The following is a 15,613-nucleotide window of genomic DNA, read 5'->3' on the forward strand; positions in this document are numbered from 1 at the left end:
TGAACTGGGAAGAAGGTGCATAAACAGAAAAGGTTATCACTCCATCAACTATCAGGTGGTCTGTAATGCACAAGGTATCATATATAATGTAATAAACAACAAGCTGGATTCACCAAACACGATTTATTCTGTAAAAAGCTTTACACTAGCCTTCCAGGAGTATAGTGAAAAATGAAACAGGCTTATCTTATATACAAATCTAGGCACATTAATCAGATCAATAAAGCAATTATCTTATTAAAAAGTATTAATTAACTGACCAAAGTTTTCCAATTAAAATCTTCATTAAGCCCATTAGGACACAAAGTTTTGAACTTTAAAATGTAAACAGTTTCTTTATATAATAACATCTGTTTGATCCTTAATAAATCAACATCATTACTTAATATTTGTTCCAAAATTGATGCTTTTAACATTTTTTCATCACTGTTATGCATTTCAAAACAACAGGACTTTCATTCTTGATGTTAATTATGTCCCTAATGTGTTCTAACAATCTAACCTTAAAGGGTCTTTTAGTTTGACCTATATAAAATTTTTGACAGGGACATTTTAATGCATAAATAACTCCTCTGTTTTGCAACTAAAGCATTTGTTGGCTTTAAAAGGGATGTTGTTTATATGATCAAAATTAGAAATAACAAAGCTGCAAGCCTTGCATTTACCACACTGATAAGTTCCTGTGGGTCTAACTTGTTCTATCATGGTATCAATAGGCATACTAAATCTCAAAAATCTTTGATATTTCTACCCCTTTTGTATGAAAATTTTAAATAAACATTTAACCATGATTTAACATCATTTAAGGTGCTAAAATGTTTCCAAAACAAGGATACAATCTTAACCAATTCAGGAGTATAACAGCCATAAGTAGTAACAAAATACATAGTTTCTCTAACAGCTTGATTATTTCGACTAGTGTAGAATTTTGATATTTTTTTCTGTAATCCATTTTGTTTATTAATATAATCCCATAGTTTATTAAGACTTTCATCCAGATTAGATACATTATACCCTCTTTTCAAAAATGAATTGTACACAAAATCCAATTCCTTCCTAAAAATTGTTTCATCATTACATAATCTAAAACACCTTAACATTTCTCCATAAGGTAAGGAGTTTATAGTATGTGGAACATGTCCACTTGTTCCATGTACATACAATGTGTAACCTTCAAATTTTCTATTCACAGAAGTTATTAACTTATAACCGCTAGAAATATCAAGAATTACATCTAAAAAAGGAATTAATGAAAATCTATTGCACTTCAAATCAGAAATAAATTCTGTAGCCATGGACCGTCCACCTTCCACTAAAAAAATTAAATCATCTACGTATCTATAGTATCTAATAACATGTTGTAGAAAAAACTTATGTTTGTAAATATATTCAATCTCAAATAAACCCATGGCCCTGTTTTTTGATGATATGTAGAATGATTAAATTCAAAAAAATTATTAGTTAAAGAAAAATATAACAATTCTATAACATACTCTGAAACAGGAGACTGACCCAAAAACCATCTCAAAGCCTCTAAGCCAAAATTATGGCTTATGTTCGTATAGAGGCTTTTGACATCAACTGTCAACCAATACATATTTTTGTTCCACTTTATATCTTGAATTTTGCTTAAGAAATCAAATACATCTGTTAAAAAGGAGGGTAACTTATTAACATAAACTTTTAAATAATCATGGAGAAAAATGCCTATGTTTTTTAAAAAATAATTATGGCCTGATACTAACCAGAAGGTTTATTAAGATTTTTATGGATTTTAGGTAGGCAATAAAAATATGCCCTACTACAGCCTTCTGTCTGAAACTTATTATTAACATCATTCAGATTAAAATAACCTAATCTATGTCCTTTTTTTATCAGCTCCTTATATTCAGATATAGCTGAGTAATATTTATCTACACTGCATACTTGATAAACATTTTTATCATTGAGATGTTGCATACACATATCAAAATAATCCGTATTATTTAAAACTACTAACTTGTTGCCCTTGTCAGCAGGTTTGAAAACAATATTATTTTTCTTACTTAAATTCACTAAAATCTTCCATTCTTTTACTGTCATATTGTATTCAATATTGCTCTTAATAGACATAAATTCTTGATGCCCTACTTCCAAAGAATGATTAACCATCTTAATAAAGTTAGACACATCATAATTGATTACATTCGGAAAAAAATTACTTTTAGAGGAAATCTTATCAGTGTTAAGTTTAACATAAGCATTAATCGGCTCATCCAACATACAGCTATAAAAACTATCGTTTAAACTTGACGTCACAGAGTCTGAGTCTACACATTCATTAACTGCATCTAAACTAAAAAAATATTTCAAATAAAGTTTACGGCTGAACCTAAACATATCCATTTGTAATTCATGCAATCTAGAAACAACAGTAGGAACATATTTTAGGCCTAGATTCAAAACCGAAAGTTCTGCACTACTAAATTCATAATTAGACAAGTTTACCACATAGCTGTTTGGCATGTTAACAATGTCTCTACCATCTTCGCCTGGAAGGCTCAGATGGGATATTGTCCCTGTGTTGTGGTTGTTCAAAAATCAATGTCTGCTGCATCTTCTTCAAGCGATGTATAACGAAATCTCACGTGTTTATGCCCTTTACTGCGATTAGTTCGCTTTGTTCAGTTCATAGCAATTTGCCTTTTTTTCTATCTATCAGTGTAAGTTCATAATCCTTTAGTTTCTCATTCATCTGTTTAAGAAATTCATCCAAAAAGGATGTAGCTACACATTTGGATAAGTCATTACACATTTTTAATGTCAGCACACAATTCCTGTTGTTTGGTACATTTGTGAGCTGCAGCAACCCATCTTTTATGAAACAGAACTTCCGTATCTTTAGAAAGATCAAAGGGTGTAGTAGGATCTTTAAATGCTGATCTCAGTATCAATATATTGCTGTAGACCACATATGTTAAAGAAGGTAGCAGTCTCTTTAACCAATTTTTTCTCCAAGTTTTCAAGAAGAACTTTATGCTCCGCTTTATCAGGAACTAAATTCTTTCTGCCAACACTGCAGAAAGGATTACGTTCATCTTCCCACTTGTCCCATAATATATTGCCTTTATCCAGACCAGTTCTAGTAGTTAATAGTCTCTCACCTCTCTCAATGGAGTTACTAACAAAATTGTCCAAAGAAAGCTGTGAACCATCCATGGTGTCTGTGCTAGTGAAGTCATGGACCAGCAACAGCAACAGCAACAACAGAAGCAAGATGAAATGTAATAAACAACAAGCTGGATTCACCAAACACGATTTATTCTGTAAACCTTAGCCTTCCAGGAGTATAGTGAAAAATGAAACAGGCTTATCTTATATACAAATCTAGGCACATTAATCAGATCAATAAAGCAATTATCTTATTAAAAAGTATTAATTAACTGACCAAAGTTTTCCAATTAAAATCTTCATTAAGCCCATTAGGACACAAAGTTTTGAACTTTAAAATGTAAACAGTTTCTTTATATAATAACATCTGTTTGATCCTTAATAAATCAACATCATTACTTAATATTTGTTCCAAAATTGATGCTTTTAACATTTTTTCATCACTGTTATGCATTTCAAAAAAATGTCGTGCAACAGGACTTTCATTCTTGATGTTAATTATGTCCCTAATGTGTTCTAACAATCTAACCTTAAAGGGTCTTTAAGTTTGACCTATATAAAATTTATATATTCATCTATAATGTGTTTGCAGAGAATGCTTGCAGTTTCCACCACTCCCACATATCACATACTTGTGATCTGTACCTAAGGTTTTCAAGGGACATCTTTCCACAAGGACAGCTGGTGGGGGTGTGCAGGATATGCATAAGAACCTAGGCTAGTGAATCCCAACAGACACCCATACAACCCCTCTGAACAAGGGTACAACAATGCACACACACACACACACACACACACACACACACACACACACACACACACACACACACACACACACACACACACACACACGCACACACACCAGAGGTATCATAGATCATGTATCTGGTCTGCTCACATCACATTTCCCATGTCTAAATACATCTGGAGATGCCCTGTAATATGAGCCTGCTACCTTGGCCAAAATTCTGACTGCCTGGGCCATATTACATAATATCATACTCAAAAAGAGTTGCAGCAGAGAGCCCCAGGATAGGGACAAGCAGTTCTTAGCATGACGCACAGGGGTGCCAGCAAACACTGACAAGGAATCTGTAGCTAGAGATGATCATGGCAGATGCAGGCATGCATAACATGCTAGGGAACTGGATAAGAGGAAGCAATAAGCACACACACTCACAACTTAATCAAGAAAGAAAAGAAGCTAAGCACATACAAACAGAAACGTGATGCATGTAAACTTACCAGCCTTAACTTTCCCATGTACTTTTTTGGCCTACTGTGAACATCAGACATAGACAACCCCAAACTACAGCATTGTTAGCAGCAGTAACAAAGGTGAATGATAAACCTGTAATTAATAGATAAATGCCTACCTATGCTTATGTACTGTACTTCAGTAAAACCAAACTATTGACCAGCTATATAGGAATGTCATCAGTAATCTCATTTACTGATATATAATGACTGATGAAAACTCACCAAAAACTTGGCTTTATAGATTCATAGATTCATAGATTAGTACTAGGCTAACTGCTCTTGCAAGTCATTTTAAGCCTAGCCAGTTATCCCTTGTGAGACTCAAGCACTGCACCTTGTGTGTGTAAGGCAAACACCTTAACCATTAGGCCATCCTCCCACCCGATAGACACAACATCTTCCTAAACCCTACCACTAAAAAGTCCCTAGCTATTGCTTATCTTTTCCCCTCTCTTACCCATGGTGCTCCATTGTTCACTAAATTAGTCTCCACCCTTAAATCAAAATTCAAAACCTGCTACAACAAAATAGTTAGATTTGCTGTTAATGCTTCTTATTCTACTTATCACTGTGTAGCTTTACACTCTCTTAACTGGCTTGAACTACCACATTGTCTCCTATATTCAATTAATTTTAGTGCATAAAATAATACATAAACCCTCAGTGTGTCTGGCCCACACTTCATTATTCAGAAACTACCTAGCCAACAGGTCCCTTAGATCTAAGAATCAAAATCTGTTGCAAATACATAAACCAAAACTTCCTGTCAGCCAACTGTGATACTCCCAGTCTAGTGAGACTCTGGAACTTCTCTCACTGTTAGATCCAACCCTCATATTGTTCCTTTTAAAACTTCCTTACATGACTATCTCTCTTCCATTTGGAATTGTAACTGCTCTATACCCCCTTCATTTAAAGCCTGACCCTATTCTTTGCTCAATACTCCTACATTTAAAGCACTATATACTAGCCTCTCGCTATCATATAACCTAGTTACTCATATTCCTAAAATAAACTTTATCTCCACTTCTATATCTTCTATTTCTTTTTGCCTCCTGTTCTCAATTTCCTGCAAATCTCCCTGCTGTATTAGTAATATTGTCAGGGAGATCATAAAGTATGAATATTTTCTTTGCTTGTTTACTACAGATATTAAGTAAATACAGATGCCACCTGTTAAGTAGGAAAGTTGGGTAACAATAACTCGAGAAAGTAGCATAATGAAGAGTACAGTATGAGTGACAGAATGGTGAATAAAGGATAATATGAAGGAAATGAATACACAGGTGAAGGGAACAGTTAATGGTAATTATATGGCAATTGAGTTGTTTGATCCTTTGTATAATGTCTTGTGATGTAGAAACGCTAGAAAGATGCTGATTTGTTTTCCCATTGTGAATAATGATAAAGGTATTGTAACTGCAGTTGTGCTTCTGATGTCTTATTGACTGGGAAATTACTCTAAATAAGTTTCTATAAAGTGTAAATTATAAAATGGCAACATTTCCTTCACTCCTACTGGAATACTGATGGGAGATGGAGAGGAGGAATGTAGTCAAACAACAACACATAAGAAGCTGGAATATAAAAGAAAAAACATGTGGAGAGTGTGCACATAAGTATGATGGAAGGTGAGACATTGGCTGAGCTTCAAACATGAACATTAAATTGCCATTAGCTAATCAATTATTGAGAATATGCATTATAATCTCTGTAAGTATTGATGTGAGAGCAAGTGAATTTTAAAGATGGAAATTAAAAAGACACCAGTATGTGGTTTATCAGATGAACACTAAAAGGTGAATTAGTGGAAACATGAGTGTTAAACTGGAGAAGCATTCTGAAAGGGCATAACAGTATAATATTGTGCATATACTCTTACAACAATATAACTGGTGATGTTTGCATGGTAGTTGGTTGAAGGTATGTGGGAGAAGTAACACTGAGCACTGAAAATGATTAGTTGATAAGTAACAAGAGCAATGAGTTTTTTGAAGGAGATAGATATTTAAAATCAGAAATAAAGGCTGCATATAGGTTTATAGGTTTGTGCTAGGCTATTGACAATCAGGGTCTTTACAAGCCTAGCTGTGCAACCCAACCCAGTTTTGTCCTTGAATAATATTGGACACCTAAATGGTTGGGTGTATGTTAGTAAATAGAAAGTAGTATAATGTATTTATTGTTTGGGAGGTTACAGAAAGTGAGGCTGAAGCATTCATTAAATATTTGAATTCCACAACTTCATTTTAAAAACTTACTTATTCTTACAATTGCAACAAGATAAGTTACTTAGATGTCTTAATTAGTAAAGATGCCAGGATGAAGTCTCTTGCTACTAGTATATATAGGAAGCCTAACCACTCCAGTGGTTTATTACATTACTCTAACTGTCACCCTGAGCATTTTAAGAGAGGCATTGTAAAAGGTCAGTTTGTTAGATTGACAAGGATGGTTTTGGATGACATATTGTGATATTGTTTGAAGTAGAAGGAAATAAGTTGGCAGATATGTTTTTTCTAGGGGTACTTTAAGGATCTAGTTGTTTCTATTTTTACTGAGATCATGAGGAAAAGATGGGCCAGTGAGTTGGCATCTATTTTAAGTTATCACAAGTTCAATTTGTTAACAATGGCAGGATACGTACTAGGAATGAGTATACCTGCCTCTTTATCACTACATACACTCAGGATTATGAGTTTCTTTATAGTACCCTAACAAAAAATTGGAAAATGTTTTTGTGTTTTGATGGTCCATTGACTACTTTAGTTGAAAAACCCATTATACTGTACAGGAAAGGTATATCCTTAAAGTACTTTTAGGAACATGCTGATAAACCTCACTTCTTAACTGGAAAAAGGCTTGGCACTTTTAAGTGAGACATTTGCAGTCAATGCAAGCATATTTTAGAAAAAGAACAAGTTATAATTAGCAAGCAAGTGGTTTATACATCTTTTTAATGTACTTGCAATTCCATCGGAGTAATATATGCTGCCTTTTGCAAAAACTGCAATGGTTTTTACATAGGGAAGACCAAGTGCAGATTTAGAGAACGGATATGCAAAATTCCCTAGATATAAGGAATAAACAAATCAATAATTCCTTATATAAACATGTGGAGAAGATGCCAGGGCATACATTTGTATTTTTTGGTATTGACACTGTACCCAGGGATTATGGTCAGAGGTCCTTGGACTGATTTAATAAAGCAGAAAGAGACTTTGTGACAACTGTGATTAAATTTGTGTGTTATACCTGGGTTAAATGAACAAATATCTATAGCAAGTATCCCAAGGCTTAATTCTTATAAGATTCAATTAGTTATTTTTTTTTTGTAAGGTAATATAGATCAGTAACACAACAAAAACAATTATTGTCTTGGTTCATGAAACAGAATTAGGTATGAATGACAATATAACTTTGGTTTCTTATTGCATGCTGCTTTTTTTTTTTTTTGGCTTTTTATATTTAGCAGGAGGGATGCTTAAATAGTGTTTTTGCATTTCTAAAATTGATTTTGATGAAGTCAGTAAATTATCTTGACAAAAACGCTTAATCTGTTTTAATTTGATTAAACTTTTTTGGAGTGACCGTGCTTCTTACTAACTTTGCTTACCATGTGCAAGATGTCTCAGCACTTTTCAAGAAGGTTGAGACTGGAAGAAATGAGGCAATGACAGGATTGCAATTAATCATCACAATAGGAATAGCACAGGGACAGTGAATATATAATCTCCTATACATCTTGTAAGAAATAGCTCTAACTGAAACTTTTCTAAGCCATCCACCTTCACCCATGTCTACTGAACAACTATCTTGTATAACTGCATTGACTTATCAATAGGTACAGATATATACAACATGTATCACAAGCTGTAGCAGCAAAATTAATTTTTAGTGCATGATGATAAGAGATAGTGCCATCTGTGCCAGGGAGAGTAGGGCAGTGCATGTGTAACATATGCCAGCATAGCTAGCTGGAGTTTTATAAAGAATTTTATGTCATTTGACTGTCACACTGATTTGTACAGATGCTTGTGTTAAAAATGTATTTGTAAAGTTGTTTGTGTTAAAAATGCATTAACAATGGGTCCTGTCGGATAGAAAAGAGGTATAGATATATGCCAGACAGTAATATTATAAATGATTAAATGTATATGTTTTAACCGAGAATTCTGGAAGGGAAGAGGTTAATCTCAGTCCAGCTAATTTTGAAAAATAAGTTGAAAATTAAATGGATTGGTTTAGGCCATAAAGATTTTATCTTACAGATCTGATTGCACCCAGAGACAAAAATGTCTGGGAAAACCAGGATGAGAAATCTTACTGCATTGTCCTTAGGGATGAATTAATTGCTACCCTGGAAGGGTGACATTTTTTTAAATTGATTTATAGCTTTCAGATGCTGCAATAGATCTTAACAAAGCTCTGGCTGTGTATTGTACCAGAGTCAGATAACTAGAGGTAATATCATTCTATAACTAGCACTGAAATGATTCTTTAGATATTAATGAGAGATATGACAGAATCCTTGCAACAGCACTTTGTTTTCTGGAACGTGACAGGAAAGATCTCTCACAGATATCTCACACAACCACACACCTCATCTTGTCTTGCTGTACTAAGCAGCTCAATACCTCATCAAGCCTTCATGTAATAACCAACTCAGCACTCATCATCTTGTCTTAGTAACTTAACTAAGGAACAGTAATTCTTTAGTCAGTCAGGAAAATATAGCTAGATTAGTTAAGTATTGCTTTTCTGCATCTGTGTGACTCTATCCAACTGTGTTATTTTGATATCTCCTATGATTGAAGTCCTTTTGTTTATTGTAACTAGATATTCAGTATTTTCAAGTTTTCTATTTTATTGTTTATTATTAAATATTTCTATACATTTCATGGTGTCTGGTCTTTTAGAGAATACTTTTAACATCTTAAGAGTACTTATGCTTATTTTATTGATACTGTGGCTGTTCCTGAAAGCCTTGCAACATTGGTCAAACTCTACCATTTGTATTAGTATTCATTTTACTCAGTATAATTGGGTACCCTTGTAAGAGCCTTAGAATAGCTGACTGATGGCAGTGTAATTACTTTATAGTCTGGGCAGAGTGGGCACAGCTGATATATCTATGCCAGCCTTTCACAGGTGTGTGTGCGTGTGTGTGTGTGTGTGTGTGTGTGTGTGTGTGTGTGTGTGTGTGTGTGATTGTGTGCGTGTGCAAGCATATGTGTGTGTGTGTGTGTGTGTGTGTGTGTGTGTGTGTGTGTGTGTGTGTGTATGTGTGTAAAAATCAAATATCCAAGGTATGTTTATTAGCTACTTGGCAGAGGGACACAGAGCTCCAAAGTGGTTAGTGTATAGTCTTGTTTGGGGGCTGGAGAGAGACAGAGCGTCCAGCCCCAGGTCTGTAGTATGTTTCTTGTGTGTCCTTAAGGGGAATTGTGCTTGATGCAGAGCTGCATCTGAAAATACTGTGTATCCATTTTTTGCTCTTAGTGGTCATCCTTCACTGGTGTTGTTGGTGGGGAATGAGGCTGCTTGATTACTGACCCGGAGTAGAGACCATCACACTGTGCACAAGCCAATATAATGTTGCCATATGTAAGCTTACCTGGAAGTTGCTCCTGAGACTCACTTGGCCTCACAGTCATATCAGCACTGACATCAAGCACACGGTGTGCAGACTCCCCTAAGCTGTTGGGAATCTCTGGCAGTGGACAGGAAGTCTTTATTTGGTGTCACTGGTGGCTCGCTGCCCTCCTCCATGCCAGTGAATTCATATTAGTGGCCTGATGCTGCACCTGATCATGATTGCAGCCACAACTACCAACTGTGTTTACATTGCCAACTAACTGGTTCATAATCCTATATTGCATAAAACAGATTAATATCAAATAAATAATGCATTTCTTCACACTTCTGCATACCATTTTTCAATCTAAAGCACTTGAAACACACCTCTCGTTTAGTATAATAGAATTGTAGATGTCTCTGTATATGTTTTCAAGAAAATTATCAAGCTAGATAGAAAAGCATTTGAAATGTACTTCTCATTTTGGACAACAGAATGTTAGGTGCCCCCCAACACAAAGGAATGAATGCTTGTAAAAACAAAGGAATACCACATAAGTCATGTATATATATATATATATATATATATATATATATATATATATATATATATATATATATATATATATATTCTACACAATTTCTGTTTTTGGTTGCACATCCACACACTCCAAAAAATGTAAAGGTCTGTAAAAACACCCATTCTGTCAACATTCATATAGTGAAGACTGAAAAGATATGTCATTGATTACTGGACGACAATTGTCATTGCTATATAGTAAATAAATCAATTTATGAATGCCAGCCAATTTTCACTGTGCCGACCACTCCTGTGGATGTTGTCCTGTGCCATCTGAGAAGCATAACACCATTGTCAGTGACATTTACATTACCAGTTTTCTCCAATATCATATGAAATGGCAAAAGCAATTGCTAAGAACAATAGTTCTGCAGAAGGAATTACCTGTCTATCTCACAAATGTAACTGCCTATGCCAACAGTGAAGTATAAGAAATGCATACAGATGGCTATATACATTTCTAACAGTTTTCAAAATATAAAATGTCCTTGAATAATAGAAGCATACGTTAGCAAAATAAATGGCTTCTCTTCAGAGAAATCACATTCAAAAAATGCCAACAATCTTCTGTTTTGTCTGAATACATTCGAGTCTCCTCACCTTCAAGTTCTCTAGCTTCACGGTTACTCTTTTATAGTATAGATTCAGCCTTCTGACCACTGTGAAGATGCAGATAAAGTGTGAACTCATTAGAATTGCTGAATACCAAACTTTTAACTTTGTGTAACAGATGTAAATGTAGTGTAGGCTCTACACCAGGTGCTTATAGTTTGCGACTGTGAATGATTAGTGAGAGTGAATGAAAACACAACAGCAATTCACATACCCTTTACTGCATGACTTTGTTGAAAATTGTTGTTCACTGTTATTTATTTTTATTACACATTTAAAACCAAATGATAGAAAATACACTATAGACTGCTTGTCTGATAGTATAGCAGAGATAAGGGTACAATGAGCAGAATATAAAGAAAACACAGAGCCGCATTTCTGCAAACATATTCATAAATGGTTGCATGATAATTCATTTGATTGAATACCTTAGTCACACATGTACAGCCAACCAAGAATGTCTAAATGTATGAACACTGGTGTCTCAAAACAGTGTCTTGGCAAAGAGAGATAGTACATTATGACTGTGTTTTGTAAGTGCAATAGTCTGATGGTTAAAATCCAGAACTATCTAATTATTTCAAGTTTGCCTCAATTTTTTATATTTTTATTTATTTATTTATTTATTTATTTATTTATTTGGCTTTATAATGTGTGTTGAAAAATGAATGTCAGTTGCCTTATGAAGCACAAACATGCTCAGTGGCATTTTGCAGTTGTCAGCAACATGGATGGTTATGACTGCAGAAATTACACCTGTTACCTGAATGTGTTTGTAGTATAAGGTATAACTATGTTGTGATAAACAAGACAGAAGATAGGCAAATCAGAGTTGGAGTCCCACAGTAGATATTGTTACTGTGGAGTTGTCATAATAATTATTGACAGAAATAATACATGTTTGCTGTTGCTTTTTAAATTTGACTGTTGCCTACTTATGCAAAAACAAGGTTCACAAGTTAAGGAGTAAAGAGTAAGATTTAAATGGTTTCACCTTTCTTTGTATAAATAGGCTCAGTGGTAAGGCACATATGTCAACACTCTGGAAAGTAGTGAGTGTGTAAAACAGAGATGTGAAACTAGGTGTAAGTGCAATGGGTTTATGGTCAGAACACAGATGAGACAGGGTTCTAATCCAGCACAATGTACTTTTTAGTTAATGTGCCCACTATTGCTTTTCCAAAAAATGTGATTATGATGGTAATACTGCATACAAATAGCTATGTATAACAGGTTGATTTAACACAGCCATACTTTTTAGGTATAATATGCATTATGTGTATAACTGGTTTATCATTACAGTGATGACTGTGTGATAAAAACTGCAGTTGCATATCTCTGATGGATACAGTAGTCTACTGACTATAATCTACACCTCTACCATAACCCATGTATAACTGTAAAAAAAGAATGCATTGTGAAGTATGTACCACAAATCACAAATCTATTAATAGAGTAATACAAGTCTATACATTTCCAGTGTATTGTCAAACATTACTTCTGCTTCACACCTGAGAATGCATAAGCCAGGACCTTGTAATTTCACACAGATTCAGGCTTAATTGTACTACCAGCCCCTCTTTAAACTGTATATCTCTGTTTCACACAGATTCTGGAGTGATTGTAGTACCAGTCCCTCTTTAAACTATATATCTCTGATGACCATACCTGCTAAGCACTTCTTCTGTAGCAATGAGGATTAATCACCTGTGTGGAAATGTATGTGTTCACTTTTTGATATAAGTTTGAATCCCACATTGTACAAATTACTCTTTACACTGTGTAAGTCTACATAAAATATGTGTCAAGTCACCCCATTCATCCCTCCAAAGCCATGGCTTAAAAGCCAAGTCATTTACCATTTCAGTGTTGACCACTGGAAAATGTGTGACAAGGTATAGCAGCACAGATGTCATAAATTAATACCAAATGTCAAATTATCATTGCTGTTTCATAAACTCCCTTTCTCTTTGTTTGGCAATGTTTGTCTTAACTAACATGGCTGGCAAGGTTGTGCAGGACTGCGCACTGTTCATAAAATGCAATATCACAAATTGGTGTGAAAACACTTGTACTGTTGTTGGAGGACCTTTGCAGACATGGCAGGAGATGGGAAGTATGGTGCCACATTCAGGGCACAAAGGTGGAGTGTGGAGGAGTCAAAAATATTTGTTGCACTCCTCGTGAAGCAGTACAGCTGTAGGCTGATGCAGGGGGACTATACCAGATCTCAGGATAAGGCTGAGGCATGTAACAGCCTAGCCAAGGCTGTCACCAGTGTGACTGGCATACAACACACTGGGGAGCAGTGCAAGCACCATTACAGTGACATGAAATGCAGCAAGCAGGCACAACTTGACTAGTGTCTGGGTGAGTTTAGAACTGCTGACATCCCACAGTTTTATATGTATACAGATAAAGAAACTAAATGTGATACAGAACTGTGTAGATAGGCAAGACTGATATGCATAATGCTTTCATGTCTATTTTTTTATCCTTCTTTATTTTACAGTTACACAGGTAATCTCACTGAATAGAGAGGCACATGCTGAGAGACTGGAGAGACTTAGAGAGGCAAGGGGTATGAATGCAGCAGAAATGAACATGATTGGATCAAATATATTGGGATTCTATAGATTAGTAGCAACTTAAGCGTGCAGGTCTTAACTGTGAAAGCAAGCATGTGTACTTTCTTCTGTAGCTCTTTATTAGCCAAATGTTATACTGTAGTCAGAGTAGGTGGGTTCAGTTACCACAAGTAACCTATACTTTGCATTTAACAAATATCATTTGTAAATGTTAATTGCAGCAATATTGGATTTAATGCCATGTTGTTAAGTTAATGTGTAGTGTCATTAAAATAACATATGGAATATCTGAATATTCCAAGTATTACATGTAACAATTCACAATCCTTTTTGGATTGGGAAAGCTGTAGAGCTAATATAATAATCAATGTATATTTATTATAATAAACCATGAATGTGTCATGTAATGGTTTTAATCATTGTTTTGCTTTTTGTTTTTTTTTTTGTTTTTTTGTAACACCGCACCCTTTATCTTTTTCTCTGTCTCTTTTTTAATGAAAACATACCGTTATAATTTCATACTTTTCTGCCAACTAACCAAAACTTTTCAGCACACGGAGGTAGGCCAACCTCTTTGGCTCAGCCTGCCAACCCTCCATAATCTGCTGCACCAACAGCCAGAACTTCTGGAACTCAACCTGACAGCACTGTCTCTACAGCCCCTGGACTACCTGGCCCATCACCATCAAGTAGCATTGCCTCAGCTGTTGGTGCATTGGTAACCTCTGAGAGTATTGGTGGATGTGGCAATTACATCACCCACCAGTAACTGCCAGGGATTGTGCATGATGTCATAGACACTGACCTTGGTGCCTGCATTAGCCAACTGGAGAGGTGTTCATTAGAATGAAAAAGAGGCACTCACATCAAGCAGCAGATGGAACCAAGGAAGGGGATTGTGACAGTTCTGAGAGTGAAGACTAGATTCTTATAGTTCCCATGCTTGACAAACATGAACCTCTGATTTCCCCTACTTATCCCCAGTCATGGTGTTCCCCAACCTTTTATATCCATTAACATCCCTATGTCTGTCTTCTGTCTTGTTTGACCTGATTCCTCACCTATCTTACCTACCTGGCCCTGACATTCCTATGTCCCTTCCCCAACATTTCTCTCTTCTTGAAATCCAAAATAAATAAATAAATAAATACATAATAATAATAATAATAATAATAATTGTCCATACATAGGTCTTTACTTTGCATATGTGTGTTCTTGACACTTTTGATTTGGTCTAATTGGCTATACAACATTTCTGTGCTGTTGTCACCCACCTGTGTGGTGGTGACAGTACAAATTCATCCAATTTTCTACACATGTTCACATTACACTGTTGAAGAAGTGGCCATCTATGGTTCTTTCCTAATTCCCTCCTACAAATTCCTTTATTGCTTCCCCTTTGTTATTCCCTCTGCTTGCTCCCCACCCATTTCACCACTTTCCTATCTACCCCATTTTCACACCTTTAATCTGGTTAAAAAGTAGAGTCATACAAAATGCACATGTCCAGAAATGGCCCATAAAAAAGCCTTCGCTTTATTGTCCTCTGTATTTGCATGGAATTTGGCATTGTGCACTATGCCGAGCAGCGATGCATGGTTCTATATGTCCTATGTCAAAACCTGGTGAGTTTTTACCATCAGACGCACTAGTCCAGTTATCTCCATGTAATAGTGCTTAAATTCACTGCACTAAAGGAACACAGAGTTACAGTAAAGTAAAGCCACTACTTTAAAACAGTTAATCTGACAGTTCATTAGGCTGTTGAATGTAAGAAAATATAATTTCCTATGTGGAGTGTCGAGATAAATCACTTGGCTGAATTTTTTTTTTTTTTTGCCCAGAG

This window comes from Protopterus annectens, chromosome 3.part0 (assembly GCF_019279795.1).
Source record: "Protopterus annectens isolate FY-2018-M chromosome 3.part0, PAN1.0, whole genome shotgun sequence".
Taxonomy (NCBI): Eukaryota; Metazoa; Chordata; order Ceratodontiformes; family Protopteridae; genus Protopterus; species Protopterus annectens.